The sequence below is a fragment of the Macaca mulatta genome, chromosome 7 (assembly GCF_049350105.2).
Source record: "Macaca mulatta isolate MMU2019108-1 chromosome 7, T2T-MMU8v2.0, whole genome shotgun sequence".
Taxonomy (NCBI): Eukaryota; Metazoa; Chordata; class Mammalia; order Primates; family Cercopithecidae; genus Macaca; species Macaca mulatta.
In genome coordinates this window covers 72278423-72291591 of record NC_133412.1, presented here as the reverse complement: position 1 = coordinate 72291591, position 13169 = coordinate 72278423, and the positions used below count along the sequence as shown (strand labels likewise).

The 13169-nt window shown below is 39.3% G+C and overlaps 1 protein-coding gene across 15 annotated transcripts in view; it reads left to right on the top strand.

Moving 5' to 3' along the window:
• The window catches only part of LOC106999260 (uncharacterized), a 58463-nt gene that overhangs the window by 14280 nt on the left and 31014 nt on the right, over nt 1-13169 (top strand). Inside the window, exon 5 of one of the 15 annotated variants that reach the window (XR_003731381.2) lies at nt 6439-7422. The exons of 13 other annotated variants lie outside the window; for them this stretch is intronic. The gene's annotated coding sequence lies outside the window, so the exon portion shown is untranslated. Of the gene's footprint in view, nt 1-3986; nt 6046-6438; nt 7423-13169 lie in introns of those variants that run through there. One more of the 15 variants, XR_003731382.2, reaches the window with a different exon arrangement.

The following is a 13169-nucleotide window of genomic DNA, read 5'->3' as shown; positions in this document are numbered from 1 at the left end:
TGTCTTGCTCAGGCTCGGTGGCTCACGCCTGCAATCCTAGCACTTTGGGATGCTGAGGCAAGAGGATTGAGTGCAGGAGTTTGAGATCAGATTGGGCAACAACTGAGACCCTGTCTCTACAAAAAAAAAAAAATTTTTTTTTTAATCAGCCAGGCATGGTAGTGCATGCCGGCTGAGGTGAGAGGATCGCTTGAGTCTGGGAAGTTAAGACTTCCCAGTGAGCCATGGTTGTGCCACTGCATTCTAATCCAAGCAACAGAGCAAGATCCTGTCTCAAAAAAAGAAAAAAAAAGTTTTATTAGCAGTGTTGGTATGGGTTTTCTTTTTTTTTTTTCATGTTGAATTTTAGTGAGAAGCAGTTTCAGGATTCTCAGATTAAATCAAGTTCCATAGCCTCATACATGTCAATACGGTAAGTGAGGGTTTTCATTTCATTTGGGGAATTTGACAGGCTTGAAAATATCAGTACTTTAGGGGAAGATAAAATGCCAAGCAGATTTTCCACATATTTTCAGATTGGCACAATTTTCCTGTTCATCAGCATTGTTTTGATACCTACCTGACTCTCTTGAAACAACATGGCTGTGGTTTTGTTTTGTTTTTTCCCTTGAGATGAAGGTCTCACTCTGTAACTCAGCCTGGAGAGCAGTGGCATGATCATAGCTCACTGTAGCCTTGAACTCCTGGACCCAAGTGGTCCTCCTGCCTCAACCTCCCCGTTAGCTGGAACTAGAGGCAACTTGAGGTGTGCACCACTGCGCCTAACTTGTGTTGGTTTTTTGAAGTGTTTCATTGTTGTATAATACTGGATCATGTGGTTAGCTAATTATGTAGCTCAGAATTAGTATTTCTAAGCAAGGGAACAACCATAGGGCCAAGTAGTACCTATTATGTAGGCTTTAAAACATGGGAGAGAAAGAGGAGGCAAGGATAAAGGAAAAGAAATAACGTATGTGTGTTAAGAACCCTTTGGATAGTGGTCGCATTTAGTAGCATTTATTAATAGTTTTCTGCAAATCAGGTACTGGAAATACTTTACCTTTTAAAAAGTCCATTCCCTCTAGAGATTTGTGGTATAATGGTAGAGGCCTTATATGAATAATTTTTACAATGTAATGAAACAAAACAAACCTAAACTAGATACATTGTTTCTTTGATAACAATATACTTTATGTATCTCTAAAGACAGACTCTTTTTACATAACTGTAATACCATTACAGTTGACTCTTGAACAATGCAGAGGTTAGGACACTAACCCACCCTACCCCCACAATGGAAAATCCACATACTACTTTTGATTTTCCCAAAACTTACCTGTTTTTATAGCCTCTTGTTGACCAGAAGCCTTACCAATATCATAGTCAAACATATTTTGTAGGTTACATGTTTTATTATACTGTGTGGTTTTTTTGTTTTGTTTTGTTTTTTGTTTGACATGGAGCTTCGTTCTTGTTGCTCAGGCTGGAGTGCAGTGGCACGGTCTCAGCTCACTGCAATCTCTACCTCCCAGGTTCAAGCGATTCTCTTACCTCAGCCTCCCAAGTAGCTGGGATTACAGGCATGTGCCACCACGCCTGGCTAATTTGTTTGTGTTTTTAGTAGAGACGGGATTTCACCACGTTGGCCAGGCTGGTCTCTAACTCCTGATCTCAGGTAATCCACCCACCTCGGCCTCCCAAAGTGCTGGGATTACAGGCATGAGCCACCATGGCTGGCCTATACTGTGTTCTTAACAATGAAGTACGCTAGGAAATATTTTTAAAAATTGTGAAGAAGAGAAAATGTGCTTACTTTTCATTAAGTAGAAGTGGATCAGCTGGTTCCCGTGGCTCACACCTGTAATCCCAGCACTTTGGGAGGCCAAGGCAGGCAGATCGCTTGAGGTCGGGAGTTCGAGACCAGCCTGGCCAACATGGCGAAACCCCCATCTCTACTAAAAATGCAAAAATTACCCGGGCGTGGTAGGAGGCGCCTGTAATCCCAGGTACTTGGGAAGCTGAGGTAGAAGGATCGCTTGAACACGGGAGGCAAAAGTTGCAGTGAGCTGAGATCATGCCATTGCACTCTAGCCCGGGTGACAGAGTAATACTCCATCTCAAAAAAAAAGTGGATAATCATAAAGGTCTTCATGTTGAGTAGGCTGAGGAAGAAAATACAGGCAAGCTTGGTTTTGCTGTCTCGGGTGGCAGAGGTAGAGGAGATAGAACGGGATTCAGGAGATGCAGGCACACTTGGTGTGACTTTACAGAAAAACCTGATAATCTGTTTTGCGTTTTCGTTTCTCTAAAAATGTTTCTGTATAGTAGCAATCCTCCTTCCATTTGCTTTAGTTTCAGTGCCGGTATAATAGAAGGGTCCATTTATGAAAGAAGTCCAAAGCAGTCTTAAGTAATCAGAACCCTTCTGCCAGATTGTCTAATGTCAATTCATTTTCTGGCACTGCTTTTTTAGCATCTTCTTCCTCATCATCTGGCACTAGTTTGGAAGCAGCTCATCTCCATCAAGTGGTCTTTTAATTCCTCTGGTGTGGTGTCTGTTAGCTAACCCTTCACCTCCCACCTTTTTTTTTTTTTTGCCATCTCCACAATCTCTTTCATGATTTCCTTGATGGGCTCTGTTATAGATCCTGTGAAGTCATGTGCTACATCTGGACACAGTTTTCTCTACCAAGAGTTTCAGGCTTGATGATACCATGATTTTTTCTATAACAACAATGACGTCTTCAGTGGTGCACTCCTTCCAGACTTCCATGATGTTCTGTCGGGGTTCTCTTCGATAGCATTGACAGTCCTTTCCAGAGGCTTGATCTTTACATTTGTTTACATTTCTCTCAACTGTGAATGGTACCATATACATTCTGTAAGAGTTTGTGTGCATAAGTTTTGACAACTCTGTACTCTTTATTAATAGATTTATGTATATTTTATGGTAGTAAATGATAACAGACTACATATGTTTTATGCATTCATGACAACTCTTTTTCTTAATGTTGGTTTGTCTGCAAGTGTTTTCAAATTGTTGCAAACCTCCAAAAAAATTTCAATGTATTTATTGAAAAAAATCCACATGTAAGTGGACTCACAGTTTAATCAAGCACTTAGAGTTCACAAGTTTCTCACTTGATAATCTTGTATTTTTTATTTCAAGTGTGGTATAGTAGTAAGAATATTGATATTTATCAGCCATAGTTTTCCCTTTTGTAAAATGGGAATACTAATAGACACTGTAATTTGTTGAGTGCTTTTTGCCAGATACCTTACTTTTGTCTGTATCTTCCAAAGCAGCCCTAAAGCAAAATGGGCGTTGTTACCCTATTTTATGAGGAAAGACACTCATACACTACTAACTTACTCAAAAGTTACACATTGAGTGTCTAACAGGGCCATGCTTGTCTGATTCCATATGTTCATTCTATTATGCTCTTGTCTGTTACATAGGAATATTGTGAGGATCAAAGAACATGTGAAAACAAAGCCTAGTTACAATAATAAGCACACCAGTGCTAACTTGGGCAAAGGATAAGGATACAGAGCTGTCTAAGAGACTCCCAAAGGCAGGATGAGATTGGACTGGGAACTAGAAAACCATTTTGGACCCCTAAAGTGGTATTGTCTGCCATCTGTACATCATTCTCTTACAGCTCTTACTGCTGCTTTTCCTGTCAGTTACCCCATAGCTCCAGGTATTACATGTTAACATGTTAACTGTTCCAGATCCATGTAGAGAGAACCAATCAGATTCATGGGGCATGATCATCAATACAAACATGGGTGTTGAGAGCTTACTCAATCAGGAAGGAGATCTTGGAGATCAGAGTTAGCTGGCTTCACATCATGGAAATTGTCGGACAAAACTGAAATGCCCTGAAATTTTAATTTTTAAAATATATGTAATGAATTGGTATATGATAGATAATTGTGGCTATTTAGTCTTTACCAAATGCTTTGTTTCCATCTTGTTCATTTTTATTTTTTATTTTTTTAAGAGACAATCTTGCTATTTTGCCCAGGCTGAACTTGAACTCCTGGGCTCAACCCTTCTGCCTCAGCCTCCTGAGTAGCTGGGATCATAGGCATGTGCCACTGCTCCTGGCTCTTCCATCTCAATCTTAGGATGTGGTTACTATTTTCATTTTATAAATAAGAAAATAGAAGCTCAAAGAAGATGGGTAGTTTCCCCGAGGTCATCCTGTTAGTAAGTGGCAGAATAAAGTTACAAACCTAGGTTTTATTGGTCACCACCCACAGTGCCGGGCACTGGCGGTACAGCAGTGAACAAAAGGTCTGTTGGTTTGTCTGAAGCTCTCAACCTTGATTCTGCATAGACTCAGTGGAATTCCCAAGGTCACTCAACCAGTTAAGATCAGAGCCAGCTCTTCTGTTTGACCAGTATATTATTTTCACCACACTGTATCTGCTTCTCAGTCACCAAAAGCACCTGCTAAAATGATATATATAGACTGATTAGGGGACTTCCAACCTAAGATTGCCCTGGAAACTTAATTCTTATCTTGGCTCATCTCTTCAAAACAGATGCCTCTTTTGTTGGTGACCTCAGATACACTGTTCAGAAGTACTCAAAGTATTCATTCTTTCGCCTCATATTTGAGAGCCACCCTAGCATTTTAATGAGTTCAGCAAGCCAGCCCTGCATTTCTAAACCCTTTCCAGAAGTCCAACCTTACTTACTTTGATTGACGACATTGGCTTTTCAAAAAATTACTATTTTTTTTAGAGGTGGGGGTCTCACTATGTTGCCCATTTGGAGTATAATGGCTATTCACAGGCACAATTAGGGTGCACTACTGCTGTGAACTCCAGGACTCAAACCATCTTCCTGCCACAGCCTCCTGAGTACCTGGGACTATAGGTGCAAGCCACCATGCCCAGTTGACATTAGCTTTATATACTTAATATTTCCTCAGTAACCGTTTATGTCTTATTTGGCACCTGCGAAACCCTCTTCACTGATTACACCAGTTTAAAGGTGTAGTTTACTCCAAGTCACCTGCCTTTATCCATGGAGTATTCAAGTTTCTTTCAGAATGAGAATTTGGAGGGTGATTATAGAAATATAAAACCAGGCCGGGCATGGTGGCTCACGCCTTGTAATCGCAGCACTTTGGGAGACCAAGGCGGGTGGATCATAAGGTCAGGAGTTTGAGACCAGCCTGGCCAACACAGTGAAACCCCATCTCTATTAAAAATACAAAAATTAGCCAGGCATAGTGGCGCATGCTTGTAATCCCAGCTACTCAGGAGGCTGAGGCAGGAGAATCTCTTGAACCCGGGAGGTGGAAGTTGCAGTGAGCCGAGATCACGCCACCGCCCTTCAGCCTGAGAGACAGAGTGAGACTGTCAAAAAAGAAAAGGAGAAGAAGGAGAAGGAGAAGGAGGAAGGAGGAAAGAGGAAAGAAGAAAGAGAAAGAGGAAGAGGAAAGAAGAAAGAAGAAGAAATACAAAACCAACTATCTATAGTAGACAGTTTATTCCCCAGAAAGCTTTTTAGGCTGAAAATGTTTCTATAGATTTCAGAGTTCCTTCTGATAGCTAAAATTTGTTTCTGTATAACAACAGAGTAGTGCCCTTTAAGCCAGTTCAGTGCACATTAAATGGCTGTACTTAGAATTATGAATCTGAGGCTTGTGCAGTGAGGCTGTAGCTCTCTGGAGTCAGTTGGCCAAGTGGGATTCCTGAGGACTGAGCAAACACATGCACAGCAGGATTTTGTCCTAAGTTTTCTTAGGCATCTTATCCAAAAACACCATTACTTGAATTGCCCAGCTTCGTTTTACAGAGAGACTTCCTTGCTATGTGTACTCCCACCTCTGTACGTCACATCATTTTCTCAGAGGAAGTACAGCGTAAAATAATAACCAGCATTTGTAGGGCACTTCTTGTGGGCCTTCTTGGGCAAATAGACATTCTCATGGAATGATCTAAAATTGTTAAGTTCTTGCACTTGCTCTGAAGTCATTTATAATCTAATTGCTGGTCTTCCTGGTATGAACAAAGTTGTTTGCTTGTTAATAAATTCCTACCATATACCCAGAGTTGTAGTTTTTTTTCTATTTAGCTAGGGAAAACACTAAAGAGTTTTCTAATAAGGAAGAATGATCTGAGTGTCTACCTGCTTTGGAAAAGATGTCTGCTGTGGATAGGAAATGATTTTGTATCCAAAAATCCTAGTACTAGTTTGGAGTGTTGTAAAGATCAGGGCAGTAAATGCTAGAGAATGGGATTAATGAAAGGTGATAGTGTTCTGCATGCCTTTGAATAATTAATTTTTACTACATTTTGACTAGCTTGCAACAAAGTAGGTTAAGTGCTGTACTTTTACGGAAGTCCGTGTACAAGTCTGTGCCTTACAATGCTCAAGTGGTTGCTCACTAACCAATGGAAATAAATGACTGTTGTTTCCACAAAATTGCTTCACAGATTCTAAATGCTGTCTCTGGGACACTGGATTCTGTGCCCTTCAAGATAAATTCCATAATCAAGGGCCTGGCCCTGAATAGATTGGAGCCCAAAAATCTCACTGAAGCAAACAGATAACAGGCCAGTGAAGAATCGGAGACAAACACTCCTGGAATAGGAATCCACTACTCACCTTTATTTTAAATTGATATATAGAAATTACTATTATTAAAAAACGCACACATTTTAAGTGTTAAGTTTGATGTTTTGACAATTGTATACGTCTGTGTAATAACTACCAATAGAAGATATAAAACATTAAAATTCACCCAGAAAGTTCTCAAGTACATTTAAATCACCCCTGAGCACCTCCCTACTCCAGTGATCACTTCCTAATTTTTATCACTAAAGATTTGCTTTACCTGCTTTTGGATTATATATAAATGGCATCATATTATAATGTACTCTTTTGCATCTGGCTTCTTTCACTGATAATGCTTTAAAGACATCCATATTGTATGTTTCAGGATTACTCTTTATTGCTGAGTAGTATTTCATTCTGTAAATATACCACAATTTGTTTATTCGTTTTCCTAGTGAAGGACTTTTAGGTTGTTTCCAGTTTGGGGCAGTTATGAATAAGGATGCTATCGATGTTCTTACACAGACTTTTGTTTTTGTTTTTTTTGTGGATATATGTTTTCATCTCTCTTGGATAAATAACAGTAGAAAATTACTGGGTCATACGGTAAGTGCATGTTTATTAGAAACTGCCCTCTTCAAGGACTTCATGTCTAAAACACCAAAAGCAACAGCAACAAAAGCCAAAATTGACAAATGGGATCTCATTAAACTAAAGAGCTTCTGCACAGCAAAAGAAACTACCATCAGAGTGAACAGGCAACCTACAGAATGGGAGAAAATTCTTGCAATCTACTCATCTGACAAAGGGCTAATATCCAGAACCTACAAAGAACTCAAACAAATTTACAAGAAAAAAACAAACAACCCCATCAAAAAGTGGGCAAAGGATATGAACAGACATTTCTCAAAAGAAGACATTCATACAGCCAACAGACACATGAAAAAATGCTCATCATCACTGGCCATCAGAGAAATGCAAATCAAAACCACAATGAGATACCATCTCACACCAGTTAGAATGGCAATCATTCAAAAGTCAGGAAACAACAGGTGCTGGAGAGGATGTGGAGAAATAGGAACACTTTTACACTGTTGGTGGGATTGTAAACTAGTTCAACCATTATGGAAAACAGTATGGTGATTAAAAAGGATCTAGAACTAGAAGTACCATATGACCCAGCCATCCCATTACTGGGGATATACCCAAAGGATTATAAATCATGCTGCTATAAAGACACATGCACACGTATGTTTATTGTGGCACTATTCACAATAGCAAAGACTTGGAATCAACCCAAATGTCCACCAATGACAGACTGGATTAAGAAAATGTGGCACATATACACCATGGAATACTATGCAGCCATAAAAAAGGATGAGTTTGTGTCCTTTGTAGGGATATGGATGCAGCTGGAAACCATCATTCTCAGCAAACTATCACAAGAACAGAAAACCAAACACCGCGTGTTCTCACTCATAGGTGGGAACTGAACAATGAAATCACTTGGACTCGGGATGGGGAACATCACACACCGGGGCCTATCATGGGGAGGGGGGAGTGGGGAGGGGGGAGTGGGGAGGGATTGCATTGGGAGTTATACCTGATGTAAATGACGAGTTGATGGGTGCTGACGAGTAGATGGGTGCAGCACGCCAACATGGTACAGGTATACATATGTAACAAACCTGCACGTTATGCACATGTACCCTAGAACTTAAAGTATAATAATAATTAAAAAAAAAAAAAAAAAGAAACTGCCCTCTTGTTCTCCAAAGTGGTTTCACCATTTTGTACTCCCATCAGTGATGTATGAGAGTTGCAGTTGCTTTACATGTCTGTCAACATTTACATTGTCAGTGTTCTTATATTAGCCATTTTAGCACATATGAAATAATTGATCTTAATTTACATTTCCCTGATGATTAATGATGTTGAGCACTTTTTCATATGCTTATTTTTCACTTGTATATCTTTCATGGAGTGTCTTTCATGTCTTTTCTGATTTTAAAGTTGGGAGTCTTTTTATTGTAGGTATTCTTTGTATTCTGGGTATAAATCCTTTGATGGATAGATATGCTATGATTTTTTTTAAAGACTCTGTGTATTCACTTATTGGGATCTTTTTATGAACAAATTTTTTTGATAAAATCGACTTTATCAGTTTTTTATTTTATGTATTTATGACCTCTAAGTCACAACATATTTTCTTCTAGAAGTTTTATGGTTTAGGATTTTATATTTAGGTCTATGATCCGTCTCAAATCAATTTTTGTGAACAGAATGAGGTTTAGTTTTTTTCAACATGGATATACAGTTGTTTCTAGTAAGTCTTTAAACTAGTAAATCCTTCCCTTTTGTTCTTTTTCAAGATTGCTTTGGTTATTCTCGATTCTTTGTCATAGAAGTTTTATAATTAGCTCATCTTGTTTTTCAAACTTAGCTGTGCTGGGTGAGCTGTGTTTATGACACTGCATTCCAGCTTGTGTGACAGCAAGACCCTGTCTAAAAAAAAACAAAAACAAAAAATGAAAAACAAACTGCTAGAATCTTGATATGGGGTTTTGTTGAGTCTATACGTCCATTTAGAATGAAAATTTTAATAGTATTGAGTCAGCTAATCCATGAACACATTATGTCTTGTCATTTATTTAGGTATTAATTTTTTTCTCAGCAATGTTTTGTAGCTTCCCTTGCATAAGACTTGCATATCTTACATTGGACTTTTTCTTAAGCATTTGATTTTTTAAATATTTTAAATTTTCTTTCTTTCTTTTTTTTTTTTTTGAGACGGAGTTTTACCTTTGTTGGGTAGGCTGGAAAGCAGTGGCATGATCTCAGTTCACTGCAACCTCTGCCTCCCAGGTTCAAGCGATTCTTCTGCCTCAGCCTCTTGAGTAGCTGGGATTACAGGAATGCACCACCATGCCCGGCAAATTTTTGTAGTTTTAGTAGAGACAGGGCTTCATCATGTTGGTCAGGCTGGTCTCGATCTCCTGACCTCGTGATCCGCCCATCTTGGCCTCCCAAAGTGCTGGGATTACAGGCATCAGCCACTGTGCCCAGCTAATTTTCATTTTTAAGTTGTTTGTTGCTAGCATCTAGAAATACAATTGATTTTTTGTTTGTTTAGAGTTGAGTCTCGCTGTGTTGCCCAGGTTGATCTCAAACTCCTGAGCTCAAGGGATCCTCCTGCCTCAGCCACCCAAGTAGCTGGGACTTTAGGCATGTGCCAGTGTGCCTGGCTGATTTTTGTATGCTAATCTTCAATCATGCCAACTTGATAAATTCATTTATTCTAGAAATAGTTCTTGCATATTCCATACAGTTTTATATTAAATACATACACAACAGTCTAGTCTGCAAATAATGTTTTTACTTCTTTTTCTGATTTTCTGATTTTATGACTATTCTTCTTCTTTTTTTTTTTTTTTTTTTTTTTTTTTTTTTTTTTTTTGCCTTTCTGCACTGGCTACAATATCTAGTGCAACATTTAACGTGTGGTGAGCACAGACACCTTTCCTTGTTCTCTCAATCTTAGGGATAAAGGTCTTAATGTTTCATCACTAAGTATAATGTTAATTGTAAGTTTTTCATAGACCAGCCCAAAGAAGTTCCTTTCTATTCCTAGTTTGTTGAGTTTTTATTAGGCAGGGTTTTTAAATTTTGTGAGTTGCATTTTTAGCTTCTAGTAAGATTATTACGTATTTCTCTTTTTTATTTTATTAAGTTGATATATTATAGGGGTTGGAAAACAAGTGGGGCCCATGGGCCAGATCCAGCCCATGGACAGTTTTGCTGTTGTTGTTTTAGAGACAGTCTTACTCTGTTGCTCAGGCTGCCAGGCTGGAGTGCAATGACTCGATCATAGCTCACTGCAGCCTTGAGCTCCTGGACTCAAGCGACCCTCCCGCCTCAGCCTCCTGAGTAGCTGTGTCTTCAGGTGCATGTCACCACACCAGGCAAATGTAAGAAATTTTTTGTGGGTCTTGCTGTGTTGCCCATGATGGTGTCAAACTCCTGGCCTCAAGCACTCCTCCTGCCTTGGCCTCCCAAAGTGCTGGTATTAGAGGTGTGAGCCAGCACACTCGGCTCCCATGGACTGTTTTTGTTTTTGTTTTCAGACAGGGTCTCTGTCACCCAGGCTGGAGTGTGGTGGCATGAACGTGGCTCACTGCAGCCTCAACTTTCTCGGCTCCAGCGATCATCCTGCCTCAGCCTCCTGAGTAGCTGCAACCACAAGTGTATGCCACTACACCTGGCTAATTTTTCTTTTTCTTTTTTGCAGACATGATGCCTTGATATGTTGCCCAGATTGATCTGGAACTCCTAGGCTCAAGTGATCCTTCTGCCTTGCCCTCCGAAAGTGTTGGCATTACAGGCATGAGACACAGTGGCCAGCCTATTGCAGTGGTTTTTTTCTTTTCTGTTTTTTTTGTTTCTGTTTTTGTTTTTTTTGAGACTGACTCTTGCTCTGTCACCCAGGGTGGAGTGCAATGGTGCGATCTGCAACCTCCACCTCCCAGGTTTAAGTGATTCTCCTGTCTCAGTCTCCCAAGTAGGTGAGATTATAGGCACATGTCACCAAGCCCAGCTAACTTTTATATTTTTAGTAGAAATAGGGTGTCACCATATTGGCCAGGCTGGTCTCGAACTCCTGACTTTAGGTGACCTGCCCGCCTTGGCCTCCCAAAGTGCTGGGATTACAGGTGTGAGCCGCTGCACCTGGCCCTATTGCAGTTTTTAATATACATGAGTTCTCTCAGCTTTTGTCTATCAGAGAATGTCCCTACTTTTATTTTCGAGGGGTATTTTAGTTGGATATAGGACTCTATGTTGACCTTTTATTTCTTCTTTCAGTATTTTAAAGAAGTTATTTTATTGTACTCAGGCCTCATTTGTTTCTGGTGAGAAGTCATTCATCATTTTAATTTTTATTTCCCTTTCCATAATGTGTGGTTGTTCTCAATGGCTACATCTGTGCATTATATTTACTTTTCAGCAGATTGACTAGGATATGTCTAGGGATGTTTTTCTTTTTATAGAGTTTACTGAACTTCTTGGATCTATGTTTGTGTCTTTCATTAATACTGGTTCTTTCTTGGCCATTATATGTTTACATTTTTCTCTCGTCTCATACTCTCTTGCTTCTCTTCTTTGGAGATTCTAGTTATGTGTATATTAGATGATTTGATATAAACCTACAGATCTCAGATGATTTTTCCTCTGCCCTTTTTCCTTTTGGTTTTCAGTTTGGATACTTTCCATTTGACCATCTTTAAGATTTTTGATGCTTTCCAAGGTTAACCTGTTAAACTTGTTTATTGAATTCTCCATTAAAAAATTTTTATTTTTAGTTATTTATGGATACATAGTTGCACTGAATTATTCATTTCTAATATTTTTATTTCTAGCGTTTCATTATATTTGTATAGTTACAATTTTCTGCTGAAATTTCCTACTACTTCATGCATGTTTTCCACATTTTCCACTCTACTTTTCAGCATTTTAATCAGTTATTTTATTGGTTTTTTTCCTTTTTTTTTTCTTTTAATCAGTTATTTTAAAGATCCAAACTGATAATTCAACATCTGGGTCTTTTCTAGTTCTGCTTCTATTGAGCCCTTCCTTTCCCTTACCATGAATCTTACTTTCTTGCTTTTGCATGTCTTGTATATTTGATTGGATGATGGACGTTTTATATTGGGGAAAAAAAGAGAAATTGAAGCAAATATTCTAAAACAAGGCATGCCCTTTGGTTTTTGTTTTGTTTTGTTAGGCCAATTTAATGGTGGCTCAATCTGATGTATATGAGTTCTAGATTGGGACTTCATTGCAGTTTTAGTTTAGTTTGATTCAGTTTGCATCTAGCTTCAGATATTTTGAATGAAGGTAGAATCAGAACTCTCATCTCACCAGGGCCTGAATTTTGGGCATTGGCAAGATTCCAGAGATCTGACTTTGCTTCATAGCTAAGCCACCAGCTTTTATCACTGTGGGAGATCTTTCCCTGCTTTACAACCTTGCTGCCAGGAGTTTTTTTAATCAATGGGCTGGGGGACAGGAGGATATTTTTCTCAACTCTCATGTGTGCCCTGCCCTTTTGTAGAGGAATGCCCACAATGCCTAGGGGATGGGTTTCTCAGCATTTCTGACCCCACTTAGCCTCCAAGAGTGCCTGTGTTGGATTTCACAACAATCCTGCCTCTGCTTTCGTTTTTAAAGGGTATTTTGCCCTTGGGAGAAGTCAAGCTCTGTCAGCTTTCCTTCTATTATCCACACCTTTAGAGTACTACACCTTGCTGTACCTCATCATCTAAGGGGTAAGATTGGTTGAAAGCCTTCATCTGTGGATTTGGGTCCTCTAGGTTCTAATGTCAAACCAGCCCCCAAGTGGTTGTGAAAATTTTGTTAAATTTCAGCAAGTTTCTCTTTTCTCCCCCATAGTATTCATCTTCCTACCATAGTTCAACTAGGAATAACAAGAGCTAGGGGGTCTCTTCTCTCTTATGAAGGACTTGCCAATTTCTGGAGTTTGGATCATTTAGGTTTCTTTGGTTTTTGTTTTTGTTTTGAGACAGGTTCTCACTCTTACCCAGCCTGGAGTACA